Consider the following 19354-nt stretch of genomic DNA (forward strand, 5'->3'; position numbering starts at 1 on the left):
ACTTAATTATGGTTTTTTTACATTTCCCTAATGGCTAATGATGCTGAGCATCTTTCCATGTGTTTATCTACCATCTGTATATCTTCTCTGATGAACTGTTTCTTCATGTCTTTTACAATTCCCATGCTCTGACTGGATTCTTGCCTTTTTAGTGTTGGTCTTGAGAGGTCTTTATATATCCTAGATGCAGAATATCTTTTTGTCGAAGATACACCTATCTTTTGTCAGATACGTGGTTTCAAATATTTTCTCCCACTCTGTAGCTTCTCTTATCATCCTCTTAACAGAGTCTTTTACTGACCAAAAGTTTAAAATTTTTATCAAATCAAGTTACCAGTCTTCTATTATGAATCATGTTTTTGGTATCAAGCCTAAGAATTCTTTGCCTGGTCCTTGTGTCCCAGAGCTTTTCTCCTGTATATTTTTTTGTAAAAGCTTTATAGTTTTACATTTTACATTTGGTTTTGTGATCCATTTTTTTTTTAAACATCTTTATTGAAGTATAATTGCCTTACAATGGTGTGTTAGCTTCTGCTTTATAACAATTGTGATCCATTTTGAATTAATTTTTGTGTATTGTGTGACATGATTGTCTATCCAAAAGAACTGACAAAAATATTCCTAGAACTAATATTGTAGCAAGTTGTCCAGATACAAGGTTAAGAAACAAAAGTCAATTACTTTTTTATAGACCAACAATGAACAAGTGGAATTTGAAATTAAAAGCACAACACAATTTACATTAGCATCCTCCAAAATGAAATACTTAAGTATAAATCTAACAAGATATGCACAAGAGCTGTGTAAGAAAAACTACAAAACTCTGATGAATGAATTCAAATAACTAAATAAATGGTGAGGTATTTCATGTTCATGGAAAGGGAGACTCAATACTGTCAAGATATCAGTTCTTCCCAGCTTGATCAATAGAGTCAATGCTATCCCAATCAAAATCCCAGCAAGTTGTTTTATGGATATCGAAAAACTGATTCTAAAGTTTATATGGAGAGACAAAAGACCCAGGATAGCTAATATAATATTGAAGAAGAACAAAGTTGGAAGACTGACACTACCCAATTTCAAGATTTTATATAAAGCTACAGTTATCAAATCAGTGTGGTATTAGCCAAATAATAGGTAAATAGATCAATGGAAAAGAATAGAGAGCCCAGAAATAGACCTCATAAAGGTAGTCAACTTATCTTTGACAAATGAGCAAAGGCAATACAGTGGAGCAAGAATAATGGAAATTTTCATTTTCTAAAATGGATGCACAGGATGCTATAGTGCCAGGTCAGGCTCTGGGTGAAAAATAGTGGGAGATTTCCATATATCCACCTATGGTGTGTTTCCCTACCTTAAAGACAAGAGGTCCACATCAACCATCAAAAAGCAAACCATCTTCACACTGGGCAGAAGGTGATTTCTAGGGAGGACAGTTCTATTTGCAATCTCCTCACGCTCCACTTCTCCCCACACCCATTCCTGAAGTTTCACCTCTCTATTTAACTTGATAGGAACTCCAAAAGAAGAGCTGGGAGGGCTCAGAAGTTTAAAGTGGGTGTCAATTTATATCTGGATATGTTAAAGAGGAGGTCTACCAGGAAGAGCCATGGCAAGAGAATAACTCATAGTTGCCTCATATTATCCAAGCATAAACCACATTTGTCATAGTAAGATACTCAGGCAGCAGGATCAAGGTATTTCTTTGACCAGCAGATCCACATTAGTAAAGAGACTTTAAATATCCAGAAAGTTGGATAAAAATTATACACATCAGCCAGCCCTCCATCTTAATATTTAAGACAATGGATCCAAGAACAACCAGATAGACAATGAGGAGAAGACTGGACTAGATAGATTTTTCCTAATTTGTAAATGCATAGAAAAAAAAAATGAGGCCTATGAAAATTTTCTGCAGTGTCAAATTCAAACATCACTTTTATGATACAAATAGACGGCACAGTTTTGAAGAACATTTACTACAGGAAATTTTTTAAAGCTTTTCCCTGTATTTCCCTAAATCCAGGAAAATTTAGATTCTATGAATCAGGAAGTAAAAGATGAGACAACAGACTGGGATGAAAGTGGAGTTGGCTGGGAACAAAGTGAAAGATCAGAAAGAAATAAAAAAATGCATCTGCAGAATTGAAGACATTGTCATAAGTAATAAATTGCAGATGTAGAAAAATGTTCTGGCAATAAGGAAGCTACCCTAGGGTAACTATTATAATAAAAAAAGGAAAAATTAAACTACAAAAGAGAAGATCATAGAAGTAGAATGCAGAGGACAAATGAAAGAGAGAGAACAAATGAAAGAGAAGTGACACTTCAGACCTAATAGAAGAAAATTTCTGGTCTGAAGAAAGACTGATATATATAGATTGAGCAGTCTCACCTTAATGAAAATACATCACTATAAAAAGAGACTGCTCTTTACATATACTCCCATGACATTGGGTAGGGAATTCCAAGCAAGAGGAAAGATCCTAAAGGCTTTAGGAAAAATAAAACAGATTTCCTATCCTAGAATAAGAATTGAGCTTGTCTTAGACACCTTATAATAAACAAAATAAACATCTCATAATAAACTAGAGGAAAACAGAACACCATCCACAGTTTTCAGGAAAAAAAAAAAAAGACTGAGGCTCAAGGATTTCATACAAAAACAAATTTGTGTGTGAAGGCAGTAGAAATACGTCTCAGTTATGAAAGGCCTTAGGACATATGCCACTCATCTGTTCTCCTTAAATAAACTGAGATAAAATAAACAAATAAACTGATAAAAAATAAAAGATATATTTCAGCTAAATGAGAGACAAGGCAAATATAAAACTTAATAAGGCATTGAAGGATTAGTTGTAAACATCAGAGACAATGAAATATAGAATTAATGAAAAGTTTTTAAAATGATTTCAAAACAAGAAGCAAAGATCACTTTAAAAAAAGGACGTATAGTATAAAAACATTTAAGAATAACCCAGACGTTGGGTGGATAGGGGTATTAATTTCTTTGTATTACATATTATACTTTCTTTGATACAGTAATCAATAAGGAAACATGAATTTATTTATTTAATATGATGGTAATCATTAGTAGAATGATAAAAATGGATATTATCAAAATTGCTAGAATAATTAGGTATATTTTAGTTTTCATAAGATAAAACTAAGAATCAATAGAAATATCAAAGAATCATAAAAACAAAATCAAAATGACATGTTAACATGTACGAAGATGTCAGCTATGATGGTAACAATCAATGGGTTAAATTTTTCAACTAAAATACATAAATATTCTCAGATTGAGTCAAAATACAAAGTCAATTATGTGCTCTTTACAAGGAGTCACACTGTCAAACAAAATAAGAATGTTTTAAGGTAAAATAATACTACGTCAGACAAAGTAAAAAAAAAAAAAAAGGACAAAAGAAAAACAAAAGCAGATATTATTAATGCTAGTCAGAGTAGAACCCAAGGTAAGGAAAGAGCACTAAAGAGGGTAAAGATTGATTATTTTGTTTTTATAAAGGATAACTCTATAACAGACATAAGTGGTTGTGTATATAACCTATCATCAAAATGTATAAACAACTATAAAATAGACAATAAAAATTCTATTAGTATTTGATATGTTGAGTTGGTAAAACATTAATAAGTTTATATGGTAACTGAACAGCATAGTTTTTAAAGTTTAACTGTTACATGTATATGTATATTTTTAACTCTGTAACCCATCAACAGAGGATAAATATTTTTCAAGAATTCATGGGGAGACAGCTTCAAGATGGCAGAAGAGTAAGATGTGGAGATCACCTTCTTCCCCACAAATACATCAGAAATACATCTACATGTGGAACAACTCCTACAGAACACCTACTAAACGCTGGCCTCAGACCTCCCAAAAGCAAGAAACTCCCCACGTACCTGGGTAGTGCAAAAGAAACAGAAAAAACAGAGACAAAAGAATAGGGACGGGGGCTTCCCTGGTGGCGCAGTGGTTGAGAGTCGGCCTGCCAATGCAGGGGACACTGGTTCAAGCCCTGGTCTGGGAAGATCCCGCATGCCGCGGAGCGATTGGGCCCGTGAGCCACGATTACTGAGCCTGCGCATCTGGAGCCTGTGCTCTGCAACGGGAGAGGCTGCAATAATGAGAGGTCCGCGCACCGTGATGAAGAGTGGCCCCCACTTGCCGCAACTAGAGAAGGCCCTCGCACAGAAACAAAGACCCAACACAGCCATAAATAAATAAATAAATAAACCCAAAGTTTAAAAAAAAAAAAAAAAAAAGAATAGGGACGGGACCTGCACCAGTGGGAGGGAGCTGTGAAGGAGGAAAGGTTTCCACACACTAGGAAGCCCCTTTGCAGGCGGAGACTGCGGGTGGTGGAGGGGGGAGCTTCAGAGCCACGGAGGAGAGAGCAGCAACAGGGGTGCAGAGGGCAAAGCGGAGAGATTCCCACACAGAGGATCAGTGCCAACCAGCACTCACCAGCCCGAGAGGCTTGTCTGCTCAGCCGGTGGGGCACACGGAGGCTGGGAGCTGAGGCTCGGGCTTCGGAGGTCGGATCCCAGGGAGAGGACTGGGGTTGGCTGCATGAACACAGCCTGAAGGGGGCTAGTGTGCCACGGCTATCTGGGAGGGAGGCCGGGAAAAAGTCTGGAGCTGCTGAATAGGCAAGAGACTTTTTCTTGCCTCTATGTTTCCTGGTGCACAAGGAGAGGGGATTAAGAGCGCCACTTAAAGGAGCTCCAGAGACGGGCGCGAGCCGTGGCGATCAGCGTGGACCCCAGAGACGGGCATGAGATACTAAGGCTGCTGCTGCAGCCACCAAGAAGCCTGTGTGCAAGACCAGGTCATTATCCACCCCTGCCCTCCTGGGAGCCTGTGCAGCCCACCATCACCAAGGTCCCGTGATCCAGGGACAACTTCCCTGAGAGAACACATGGTATGTCTCAAGCTGTTGCAACATCACGCTGGCCTCTGCCACCGCAGGCTCGCCCCGCATCTGTACCCCTCCCTCTCCCGGCCTGAGTGAGCCAGAGCCACCCGAATCAGCTGCTCCTTTAACCCCATCCTGTCTGGGCGGGAACAGATGCCCTCAGGCGAGGGCGTCTACACGCAGAGGCAGGGCCAAATCCAAAGCTGAATCCCAGGAGTTGTTCGAACAAAGAAGAGAAAGGGAAATCTCTCCCAGCAGCCTCAGGAGCAGCGAATTAAATCTCCACAATCAACTTGATGTACCCTGCATATGTGGAATACCGAATAGGCAACGAATCATCCCAAATTGAGGAAGTGGACTTTGGGAGCAATGATATATATATATATATATATATATATATATATATATATATATATATTTCCCTTTTTCTCTTTTTGTGACTGTGTATGTATATGATTCTGTGTGTGATTTTGTCTGTATAGCTTTGCTTTTACCATTTGTCCTAGGGTTCGGTCTGTCCGGTTTTTTTCTGTTTTTTTGTTTTTTAATATAGTTTTTAGTGCTTGTTATCATTGGTGGATTTGTTTTTTGGTTTGGTTGCTCTCTTCTTTTTTTCTTTCTTTCCTTTTTTTAATTACTTTTCATAAAAAATTTTTTTTATTTTTTATTTTAATAACTTTTATTTTATTTTATTTTATCTTCTTCTTTCTTTCTTTCTTTCTTTTCTCCCTTTTATTCTGAGCCGTGTGGATGACAGACTTGGTGCTCCAGCCAGGCATCGGGGCTGTGCCTCTGAGGTGGGAGAGCCAACTTCAGGACACTGGTCCACAAGAGACCTCCCAGTCACATGTAATATCAAATGGCGAAAATCTCCCAGAGATCTCCATCTCAATGCCAAGACCCAGCTCCACTCAATGACCAGCAAGCTACAGTGCTGCACACCCTATGCCAAACAACTAGCAAGACAGGAACACAACCCCACCCATTAGCAGAGAGGCTGTGAAAAATCATAATAGGGTCACAGACACCCCAAAACACACCACTGGACATGGTCCTGCCCACCAGAAAGACAAGATCCAGGCTCATCCACCAGAGCACAGGCACCAGTCCCCTCCACCAGGAAGCCTACACAACCCACTGAACCAACCTTAGCCACTGGGGGCAGACACCAAAAACAATGGGAACTACGAACCTGCAGCCTGCAAAAAGGAGACAGCAAACACAGTAAGTTAAGCAAAATGAGAAGACAGAGAAACACACAGCAGATGAAGGAGCAAGGTAAAAACCCACCAGACCAAACAAATGAAGAGGAAATAGGCAGTCTACCTGAAAAAGAATTCAGAGTAATGATAGTAAAGATGATCCAAAATCTTGGAAATAAAATGGAGAATATACAAGAAACATTTAAAAAGGACCTAGAAGAACTAAAGAGCAAAGAAACAATGATGAACAACACAATAAATGAAATTTAAAATTCTCTAGAAGGAATCAATAGTAGAATAACTGAGGCAGAAAAACGGATAAGTGACCTGGAAGATAAAATAGTGGAAAAAAACTACTGCAGAGCAGAATAAAGAAAAAAGAATGAAAAGAATTGAGGACAGTCTTAGAGACCTCTGGGACAACATTAAACACACCAATATTTGAATTATAGGGGTCGCAGAAGAAGGAGAGAGAAAGAAAGGAATTGAGAAAATATTTGAAGAGATTATAGTTGAAAACTTTCCTAATATGGGAAAGGAAATAGTTAATCAAGTCCAGGAAGCACAGAGAGTCCCATACAGGATAAATCCAAGGAGAAACACACCAAGACACATATTAATCAAACTATCAAAAATTAAATACAAAGAAAAAATGTTAAAAGAAGCAAGGGAAAAACAACAAATAACACACAAGGGAATCCCCATAAGGTTAACAGCTGATCTTTCAGCAGAAACTCTGCAAGCCAGAAGGGAGTGGCAGCACATATTTAAAGGGATGAAGGAGAAAAACCTACAACCAAGATTAATCTACCCAGCAAGGATCTCATTGAGATTTGACGGAGAAATTAAAACATCTACAGACAAGCAAAAGCTAAGAGAATTCTACACCACCAAACCAGCTTTACAACAAATGCTAAAGGAACTTCTCTAGGCAGGAAACACAACAGAAGGAAAAGACCTACAATAACAAACCCAAAACAATTAAGAAAATGGGAATAGGAACACACATATCGATAATTACCTTAAATGTAAATGGATTAAATGCTCCAACCAAAAGACATAGACTGGCTGAATGGATACAAAAACAAGACCCGTATATATGCTGTCTACAAGACACCCACTTCAGACCTAGGGACACATACAGACTGAAAGTGAGGGGATAGAAAAAGATATTCCATGCAAATGGAAATCAAAACAAAGCTGGAGTAGCAATACTCATATCAGACAAAATAGACTTTAAAACAGACTATTACAAGAGACAAAGAAGGACACTACATAATGATCAAGGGATCAATCCAAGAAGAAGATATAACAATTGTAAACATTTATGCACTCAACATAGGAACACCTCAATACATAAGGCAAATACTAACAGCCATAAAAGTGGAAATCGACAGTAACACAATCACAGTAGGGGACTTTCACACCCCACTTTCACCAATGGACAGATCATCCAAAATGAAAATAAATAAAGAAACACAAGCTTTAAATGATACATTAAACAAGATGGACTTAATTGATATTTATAGGACATTCCATCCAAAAACAACAGAATACACATTCTTCTCAAGTGTTCATGGAACATTCTCCAGGATAGATCATATTTTGGGTCACAAATCAAGCCTTGGTAAATTTAAGAAAATTGAAATCATATCAGGTATCTTTTCAGACCACAATGTTATGAGACAAGATATCAATTACAGGAAATAACCTGTAAGAAATACAAACACGTGGAGGCTAAACAACACACTACTTAATAACCAAGAGATCACTGAAGAAATTAAAGAGGAAATAAAAAATTACCTAGAAACAAATGACAATGAAAACACGATGACCCAAAACCTATGGGATGCAGCAAAAGCAGTTCTAAGAGAGAAGTTTATAGCAATACAATCCTGCCTTAAGAAACAAGAAACATCTCAAATAAACAACCTAATCTTACACCTAAATTAGAGAAAGAAGAACATAAAAACCCCAAAGTTAGCAGAAGAAAAGAAATCATAAAGATCAGATCAGAAATAAATGAAAAAGAAATGGAGGAAATGATAGCAAAGATCAATAAAACTAACAGCTTGTTCTTTGAGAAGATAAACAAAATTGATAAACCATTAGCCAGACTCATCAAGAAAAAAAGGGAGAAGACTCAAATCAATAGAATTAGAAATGAAAAAGGAGAAGTAACAACTGACACTGCAGAAATACAAAGGATCATGAGACATTACTACAAGCAACTATATGCCAATAAAATGGACAACCTGGAAGAAATGAACAAATTCTTAGAAATGCACAACCTTCCGAGACTGAACCAGGAAGAAATAGATAATATGAACAGACCAATCACAAGCACTGAAATTGAAACTGTGATTAAAAATCTTCCAACAAACAAAAGCCCAGGACCAGATGGTTTCACAGGCAAATTCTATCAAACATTTAGAGAAGAGCTAATACCTATCCTTCTCAAACTCTTCCAAAATATAGCAGAGGGAGGAACACTCCCAAACTCATTCTACGAGGCCACCATCACCCTGATACCAAAACCAGACAAAGATGTCACAAAGAAAGAAAACTACAGGCCAATGTCACTGATGAACATAGATGCAAAAATCCTCAACAAAATACTAGCAAACAGAATCAACAGCGCATTAAAAGGATCATACACCATGATCAAGTGGGGTTTATCCAGGAATACAAGGATTCTTCAATATATGCAAATCAATCAATGTAATACACCGTATTAACAAATTGAAGGAGAAAAACCATATGATCATCTCAAGAGATGCAGAGAAAGCTTTTGACAAAATTCAACATGCATTTATGATAAAAACCCTTCAGAAAGTAGGCATAGAGGGAACTTTCCTCAACATAATAAAGGCCATATAGGACAAACCCACAGCCAACATCATCCTCAATGGTGAAAAACTGAAACCCTTACCACTAAGATCAGGAACAAGACAAGGTTGCCCACTCTCACCACTATTATTCAACATAGTTTTCGAAGTGTTAGCCACAGCAATCAGAGAAGAAAAAGAAATAAAAGGAATCCAAATTGGAAAAGAAGAAGTAAAGCTGTCACTGTTTGCAGATGACATGATACTATACATAGAGAATCCTAAAGATGCTACTAGAAAACTACTAGAGCTAATCAATGAATTTGGTAAAGTGGCAGGATACAAAATTAATGCACAGAAATCTCTTGCATTCCTATACACTAATGATGAAAAATCTGGAAGTGAAATTAGGAAAACACTCCCATTTACCATTGCAACAAAAAGAATAAAATATCTAGGAATAAATCTACTTAAGGAGACAAAAGACCTGTATGCAGAAAATTATAAGATACTGATGAAAGAAATTAAAGATGATACAAATAGATGGTGAGATATACCATGTTCTTGGATTGGAAGAATCAACATTGTGAAAATGACTATACTATCCAAAGCAATCTACAGATTCAATGCAATCCCTACCAAACTACCACTGGCATTTTTCACAGAACTAGAACAAAAAATTTCACAATTTGTATGGAAACACAAAAGACCCCGAATAGCCAAAGCAATCTTGAGAAAGAAAAACAGAGCTGGAGGAATCAGGCTTCTGGACTTCAGACTATGCTACAAAGCTACAGTAATCAAGACAGTATGGTACTGGCACAAAAACAGAAATATAGATCAATGGAACAGGATAGAAAGCCCAGAGATAAACCCATGCACCTATGGTCACCTTATTTTTGATAAAGGAGGCAAGAATATAAATGGAGAAAAGACTGCCTCTTCAATAAGTGGTGCTGGGAAAACTGGACAGCTACATGTAAAAGAATGAAATTAGAACACTCCCTAACACCATACACAAAAATAAACTCAAAATGGATTAAACACCTAAATGTAAGGCCAGACACTATCAAACTCTTAGAGGAAAATATAGGCAGAACACTCTATGACATAAATCACAGCAAGATCCTTTTTGAGCCACCTCCTAGAGAAATGGAAATAAAAACAAAAATAAACAAATGGGACCTAATGAAACTTAAAAGCTTTTGCACAGCAAAGGAAACCATAAACAAGACCAAAAGACAACCCTCAGAATGGGAGAAAATATTTGCAAATGAAGCAGCTGACAAAGGATTAATCTCCAAAATTTACAAGCAGCTCATGCAGCTCAATATCAAAAAAACAAACAACCCAATCCAAAAACGGGCGGAAGACCTAAATAGACATTTCTCCAAAGAAGATATACAGATTGCCAACAAACACATGAAAGAATGCTCAACATCATTAATCATTAGAGAAATGAAATCAAAACTACAATGAGATGTCATCTCACACCTGTCAGAATGGCCATCATCAAAAATCTACAAACTAAAAAATAAATAAATAAATAAAAATTTACAAACTATAAATGCTGGAGAGGGTGTGGAGAAAAGGGAACCCTCTTGCACTGTTGGTAGGAATGTAAATTGATACAGCTACTATGGAGAACAGTATGGAGGTTCCTTAAAAAAATAAATATAGAACTACCATTTGACCCAGCAATCCCTCTACTGGGCATATACCCTGAGAAAACCATAATTCAAAAAGAGTCATGTACCAAAATGTTCATTGCAGCTCTATTTACAATAGCCAGGATATGGAAGCAACCTAAGTGTCCATCAACAGATGAATGGATAAAGAAGATGTGGCATATATATATACAATGGAATATTACTCAGTCATAAAAAGAAGTGAAATTAAGTTATTTGTAGTGAGGTGGATGGACCTAGGGTCTGTCATACAGAGTGAAGTAAGTCAGAAAGAGAAAAACAAATACTGTACGCTAACACATACATATGGAATCTAACAAAAAAGGTCATGAAGAACCTAGTGGCAAGACGGGAATAAAGACACAGACCTACTAGAGAATGGACTTGAGGACACGGGGAGGGGGAAGGGTAAGCTGGGACAAAGTGAGAGAGTGGCATGGACATATATACACTACCAATTGTAAAATAGATAGCTAGTGGGAAGCAGCCGCATAAAACAGGGAGATCAGTGTGGTGTTTGTGACCACCTAGAAGGGTGGGATAGGGAGGGTGGGAGGGCGGGAGATGCAAGAGGGAAGAGATATGGGGACATATGTATATGTATAACTGATTCACTTTGTTATAAAGCAGAAACTAAGATGTTAAAAAAAAAAAAAAGAATTCATGGAACTTCATACGAGTTGATTATAAATAAGACCATAAGAAAACACTGATAATTTTAAAAAGTTAAAATTAAACATACCTCATTCTTGTACTATAAAGCAATAAAATTTAAAATTAACAGACGATTAAACAAACACTCAAACACTTGAACATATGAAATCTCATAAATAATTACTGGATTAAAGTTATCAAAAGTACAATTATAAAACATTTTAAAAATAAATATAAATTTACTGTTCTTCGAATTTATCTATAAGCTTGAAAATTTTCATAATAAAGTTTGGAAAGCTACAATGTGAGAACTATATAAATATGAGTTCTGTCTCCTTCTGCTCTCTGCTTTGCACTGGATGAAGGAAAGCACTTCATGGACAACTTTAGCATTTGTCATGATGAGAACAACTTCCACAGTGAATACTACCCAGAGGAATTGTGTGCTTTGAAATAATTTGGGAGATCACTCCTGGCGGCACCTTGGGGATTTGTTTTTTCACTAATTTATGCTTACGAAGTATGGCCTTCAAGAGCATGTGGTCATTCAAACCATTTATATACACTTTAACACAATCATAATAGAGTTATTAATGTGGTTATTTGAAGTCTGGTGGTATAATCCTCTCATATGATAGTGTGCTTTTGTGAGTTAAAAGTCAACATTAAAAAGTCTCATGGTATTAATTTAGGTTCTGTATGATTTATCACTCAGCTGGTTATTGCAGACTATACTGTCATGAGAGGAGGAGGGTTAAGTGGGAAGAAAAATGCCAGGGCTCTCCTTTTAAATAGAATTAAAATCTTAAATCTTTAGGACTATTCTGCTCGGAAGAACATGTACCCTTTGGTGGGAATTCAGGATTTAAATGCTAAATTCAAAAGATCAGGACAACTTGACTTTTTTTATTTTTAGATGTGAGAATAAATGGTAAAACTGTGTCAGAATATTAAGAGGTGAGTACTCTCTCAATTCAAAATGGCACATTGTTACCAGTAGTGATTCAGGTAAATAAATACTTTTCAGTTGGACTTCCAGTCCCATATCTGTTCCTTGAGTTGGTCAGTGTTAAAATACAGTTCCAAATCTTTGATAATTTCTGTCTCCTTTCCAAATTTCTATAGCAGTTACCACTTCATTTTCTTTTTCAACCTTGTTTTTCTTTTCCTTCCTGTTTCAACCAAGTAACCTCATTATGTACTTAACAAATTAACAATTTTTCAGTGGTTGAATAAGAGAAAGTTCAAGAATATCTTTTGAGAATCTAGAAATGTGATATTCTTAAATCTTGCAACCAAAAATTATTTTTCAAAGAATATATGATTTTAAAAACTGAGTTTGCAAGGCTCATTCAATACTTACTAGCCTTTGGTTTCACTAATAACATCAAGATAATGAAAGTTTATCATGGACATGTTAAATTTCTCACTTTAAAGTTTTTTTTGCTTTGTGTCATTTATCTAGTTTCTATAAAAATGTCTACATTTAATGGTTGAGAGCACAGGCCTAATGAACCATATCCTTAGAAGTGTTTTCCCTCTGGTGAAGTTCAATAAACCGTTGAAGTATTACTGCTTCTAGGAATTAACATTTTTTACCCTAATAATTAAAGTAACTGGGAATAGAACAGTTAACTATAGTTGTGCCTACCAAGTTCATCTCTCAAGATGAGATAAGAAGGAATGAATAAAACCTCTTAAAATGCCCTTTGTCAATCGTCACAGATTGGAAAAGAAGAAAAGTGTACTTTGGAAAAGCTGACACTAAATATTTTTCTGCCCACATATAATTTATTTATCTTTATGTTGCAAGATTTAAAGAGATAAAATACTGCAAATAAAATGATATCCAATCAAAATAGTTGCCAAATTTTCAAGTTAAACATAACCCCTTCCTTTCTGCCTTAATCTTTTTTACTTTTATAGTATATCCTCTAAAAAAAGAATCATGCACACAGAGTAGTATATTTTAGGATGAATGCTTTGATTTCAGCTTCTGGAAAAAATTTAAAAGAAAAGGAAAAATTTTAGCAATAGGATTTTGATAAAAGAACATATTTCCTTAAATTTTATTCCAATCCTATTTAAATTTAACAAAATTTTGCAGAGGATTTATACCTTACAAAAAATATTTATATATGTTTGAGATGAAAATGACAGATGTTTGTAGACATGAAAAAAAAATAAAAGGCATTCTGAGTCTGAAAGACTATTTCATATTAGAACATTTGATTAAGGCTACAAAGTCTGTTATACTTTGATACGAGGAAACCTTTTCTTAAAATCACTCAGAACTACCAACTTTACCCATAAAAACTTCATTATGCCAATCTCTCTGTTTCATTGCCTTAGTCACTACAATTGGGGTTAAATACCTGTTAAAGCAAACAGTTCATTTGTGTTAAACACCCCTTCGTTCTCTTTCTTGAGTTAACCAAAAACTACCTATGCCATGGTGTTCCTAGATCAGTGACTAGGAGACACTTAGCTTTTGGTAATTGTATTTTATTCCTGTGTGCCTTGCACTGATCACCTAATTTTACATGTAAGTTAAATCCTTACCTTACATCCTTAGGGAAGTGATTAAGAAGATCCCACAGAGTGCCCCCTCAAAAAGATGAAATGGACTTATACCAAGACATATTATTATAAAATTTTAGTACACTGGAGATAGTGTTTTAGAAAAACAATATGTCACATAACAAGAATCAAAAATCAAAGTTGTTGCATACTTCTCATTGGAATAGAAGAAGTTCAAAGTCAATTGAGATACACCTTCAAAATTCTGAAGGAAAATGACTTCTAACCTAACATTCTATATCAAGCCAGATTATAATCAAGTTTCAGGGTAGAATAAATAAATTTCAGGCAGGCAAGTTCTAAAAAATGTATTTTCCTTGTTCCCTTCTCTCAGGAGGCTACTGGAGGCTGAGTTCTACCAAAATGAGGGAACAAACCAAGGAAACCTGGCAAACCAAAAACAGTACTTCCAACCCAACAGAGATGAAGGTAATAAACATGATGCTTGTGAAGGGAGATCTCAGGATGAAAATTTCAGATAGAGAGGATAACCCATTCATATTGGAGCATGGCAGAAGGTTCTTCAGAGACTCCATTAGGAAGATGAAATATTAATTTCTGAGTATCTGATGCATTTGAACATTTTGAGAGCAAATGTAGACTTTTTGATAGAAGTTTGGATGTAATCATAGATAAATACATAGAAAATTAAGCAAATAAGAAAAGAAAAATATTAGTTCTAGACAAATAGAAGTTAAGCACTAAAGAGAGTAATCATGATTTCCTTCCTGGCCCAGCTGAGATAGTGTTTAAAGTATATTAGTACAGCCACTCCGGCTCTATTTTAGTGACTGTTTCCATGATGTTTCTGTTTTGTATACTTTTAACTTTCAACCTATTTATGTCTTTGTGAAGTGGGTCTCTTTACACAACACATGGTTAGACTATGGGGTTTTAAAAAAATCCATTCTGCCAATCCTTGCCTTATGACTAGAGTATTTAATCCATCTACATGTAATGTAACTACTGATGAGGTAGGATTTATGCCTACCACTTTGATATTTGTTTTTTAAGATTTTTTTGTCTCTCTATTCCTCCACTACTTCCTTTTATTTGTATGCTAAATAGATATTTTTTAAATACCATTTTAATTCACTTGTCATTTTTTTTTGAGTTATTGTGTCAGTGGTTATACTCAGTATTACAATTAGCATCTTAATTTAAACAATCTAGTTTGGATTAGTACCATTTTAATTTCAATACAACACAAAAACTTTGCTCCAGTATAGCTCTTGTTCCCTTTCCCCTCCTTTGTGCTATTATATTATTGTCATATAAATTACATATTCTACATTATAAGCTCATCAACACAGTTTTATAATTATTGCTCTATGCAGTTATCTTTTAAGTCAGTTAGGAGGAAAAAAAGAGTTACAAACAAAACTATATTTACACTGTCTTTCATATTTTTTATATAGTTACCTTTAAGATTGTTCTTTATGTGGATTTGAGTTACTGTCTAGTGTTCTTTAATTTCAGCCTGAAGTACTCCCTTTACTATTTTTTGTAGTTCAGGCCTTCTAAGTCACAGATCTTCCAGTTTCTGTTTATCTGGGAATGTCTTTGTTTCTCTTTTATTTTTGAAGGATAGTTTCGCTAGATATTAAATGCTTGAATGAGTCTTTTTCTTTCAGCACTTTGAGTATGTCATCCCCATGCCTTCTGTCCTCCATAGTTTCTGATGACAAATTAAATATTTTATTGAGGATCCCTTGAAATGATGGTGTCCTCAGGTCTCTTAGGCTCTATTAATTTTTCTTCCATTTTTCCTTTTTTATTCCTAGGACTAAATAATCTCAATTGACTTACCTGCAAATTCACTGATTCTTCTGCAAATTCAATCTGTTGTTGAGTCCCTCTAGTGAATTTTTCATTCCAGCTATTTTGTTTCTCAACTCCAAAATTTCTATTTAGATCTTCTTATAATTTCTGTCTCTTCATTGATATTCTCTGTTCAGTGAGATGTTATTCTCAAACTTTGTTTTAATTCTTTTGATATAGTTTCCTTTAGTTCTTTAAAAATATTTATAAGAGCTGGTTTAAAGTCTTTGTCTAGTAGCCCAAACATCTGGGCTTCCTCAAGGACGATTTCTATTGACTATTTTTTTCCCTGTGGTTGGGCCATATTTTTGTGGGGCTTTGTTGTTCTGTTTCGTTTTTATTTTGTATGTCTCATAAGTTTAATTGAAAAGGGGACATTTACAAAGATATAATGGGACAATTCTGGAATTCAGGAACCCACTTCCTCTAGAGTTTATTGTTGCTGTTACTTTGTTGCTACTTTTTGTTTATTGAATTTTACTGGACAAATTCTATCAAGTCTGTATATATTGTGGTGTTTAGCTACTGACATCTCTCCTTTGTTATCTTTGTAGTCAGCTAATGATTGGACATAGACTTCCTTAAATGCCTTGAACCAATAAGACATCTATTTTTTGCCTAAGGTCTCTGTGTGTATATTGGGGCTCTGGCAGTTTACCACCCTGCGTTAGCTTTAACTTCCTGATTGCACAGAACCTTATGGTCAGACAGAGGTGAAAGATAAGGATGTTCTCAGGTTTCTTCCACAGAGGTGAGAGATAAGGGTGTTCTCGGGTTTTTTTCTGGGCGTGCAAATGGTCTTATTTCCCAGATATTCTTTTAAAGTCTTTTGGTCATTATCTTGTTTCCCCTAACTGGTATTGCTGCTTCAGGCAGCTGCCATGTTGAACAATTTCCTCTGATTGTTTTTGATAAACACCCTAAGGATAAGACCTTTCCCACTGAACAAGCTCTGAGTCTAGTCAAATAATGACTAACCCTCTGAATAAGGATTTTCTACAAACCTCCATACATATCAAATAGTAGCAATTCTCTGGGGAAGAAATATTTTAAGGAGCTGCACACCTGATCAGCCCTTTCATGAAGTGGCTGCTAGGCTGCTATTGTGGAGCTGGGGAGGGGAGGATGGGAGGAGGGCAAGTTAAAATGCAGGAAGCTTATGTTCTTAGCAAGTTTCAGCAGTTTTTCTTGAATAAACACTCCTTAGATTCTTTCAAGTTAATTTACAGGGTTCTGAAAAAGTTGCTTTGAGAACTTTTGCCTTTGTTCTCATTGCTTTTATGGAGAGTGGATTTTCAGAAGCACTTACTCTGCCATTCTGGAAGTTCCACCCCTTAATACTGTTTAAATGATAAACACTGATTACTGCTTTAGCCAAAATTACATTGCATTGGCAGGATGGGTGGGGCTTGAATGTTTGAAGGGTGCTTTCATGTGATACAAGCAGAAGGGTAGAAAGAAAACCAAGTTCTCATCTTCTTCAGTGGGACTTAAGAGAAAATGCCTCAAACTAAGAAATCAGGAGTTGGCATTTCAATAATATCATTTAGACACAAAGGAAGTAAATATGAAAACAATCAGCTTAAAGAGGTAAAAGTGTTTGCATTTTGTGAGGAGCAACAGAGAGGCAGAGATGCAGATATGAGATAGATCAAATTTATGAGCTCCCTGGATTCACCAGCAACCTGCACGATGCTATTGATGATTCTTCAGTTAGATCACCTGACACCAACTGCATTCTCATGGGCCATAGAGAAAAGGTTTTGAAAATCATAGGAGACAGCCTTGCTCACCTGCATGGCAAGGACCATGTCATTGTGGCATTCTGCCTACAACGCAGAACGCTGAGGACTGATGCAGTGTCTACTGGTTCTTGCAGGAAGGGGCCTTTCACCTCCTTCCCCTGGGCTCACCTCTGTCACCAGTGAAGTGCAAGAAGCCACTGGATCTAATCAGCATTCATGCACCCCCAGAAGCTTAGTGTTTGGCAGGGCTCACAAGAGTGCAGCTTGCTGGTGGGCAGGTAGAGAGTGCTCTTACCATACACCCACTCACTGGCTGACTATGCGTGCAATGTCTTAAACCTTGGATGTCACCACTGTATTCGTAGTTTCTGGTTTCCCCAGCAGCTGCTTAGACAGTCTGGATGGCACAATCTGGAAATGCTGAGGAACTGATATTCAGTGGAGCAAACTTTAAGCAAGGGGAGACAAAAACTGTTACATAACTTGTTTTTTTTCCTATGACCTCTCTGAAGACATCCTACAGACCAAGAAATCTGCTGCACTTACCACAAAGCTGAGACTAGCTAGGTGATGAACACCGTGTTGTTCCCCCTCTTTCCCATCTTTATTTTTATTTTCCTCTCACTACTAGGTTTCTGGTATTGTACCACTATCTATATTTATATATATATAACATAAGTTTTTTCCTTGAACCCAGTTTTCTAGGGATCTCAAGCAAGGAGACTGTGTTTTTTCCTAACATACCTGTAAAACTATTTTTCTTTTCAGACTAAGTGCATGCATACTGTTGACAAAAGTGGAATCTTAATCTTATATTTAAAAAAAGATTGAAAGAAGAAAAAAAAAGGTACTAAAGAATGTGCTACATCTAAATGAGAAAATAAACCAAGAAAGACGATATCTGATCCAAAAACCATGGAACTCATTGGAAGGATGACAAAGAGAAGTCCTAGACTGGTAGCTGAGGCATGCATCTAGAGTAGAACAAGGAAATAGAGGTCTGCAGGAGGGAGATACGAGGACAAAATGAAACTGGTTGGTTTTCTGATGTCTGTTATTCTAGAAAATAATATCACGAGGGTTTTAATCATGTAACTTTTGGAGTGTTGGGAAAGAATTAGCAATATGCACATAGAGAATCAAGCAAATGAAAAAAAAGAAACAATTATTAATTTCAGAAAAAGCAAACAGCGCCTCACAAGAAAAAGTAATCAGAACACAATTTAGCTTAACAGTGAACAAGATTACATAATTATAGTAATGTGAACACTGAACATGTACGAGCCAAGATTTGTGACATAAATATAATGGGAAGAAGAGATGGTGGAAGAGAGCTAAGTCCTCATCTGCCATCACAGGAAGTCAGTGGAAAGTGTCCAAAAAAGGATAAATGGAAAAATTTCCACAAAAGCATACTATTTAGAAATATAGTAAAGCCATGAGAAAAAATTCAATGAGTTGAAAATTGTTGCCACTTAGGACATGATGGCAAGAACTGCAGTTTTTCCTTTTTTTTTTTTTTTTTTTGAGTCATATAAATTATTTATGCCATTTACCCTTTTTAAAAAATAGACTTTATTTTTTTTAGAACAGTTTAAATTTACAGAAAACTTGAGAAGATTACACAGTGCCCATATAGTCCACACCCAGTTTCCCCTACTATTTAACATTGTACTTTAGTATCATAGTACCTTGCTTACAATTAATGAACAAATATTGGTACATTATTATTAGTCTAAGTCCATACTCTAGATTTTTTTAGTTTTTACCTAATGTCTTTTTTGTGTTTCAGGATCCCATCCAGGTTACCACATTATATTTAGTTGTCATGTTTCCATAGGCTCTCATGAGTGGAACAATTGCTCAGGCTTTTTTTTTTTTTTTTAATAACTT

Source organism: Balaenoptera ricei, chromosome 3, assembly GCF_028023285.1.
Source record: "Balaenoptera ricei isolate mBalRic1 chromosome 3, mBalRic1.hap2, whole genome shotgun sequence".
NCBI classification, from domain to species: domain Eukaryota; kingdom Metazoa; phylum Chordata; class Mammalia; order Artiodactyla; family Balaenopteridae; genus Balaenoptera; species Balaenoptera ricei.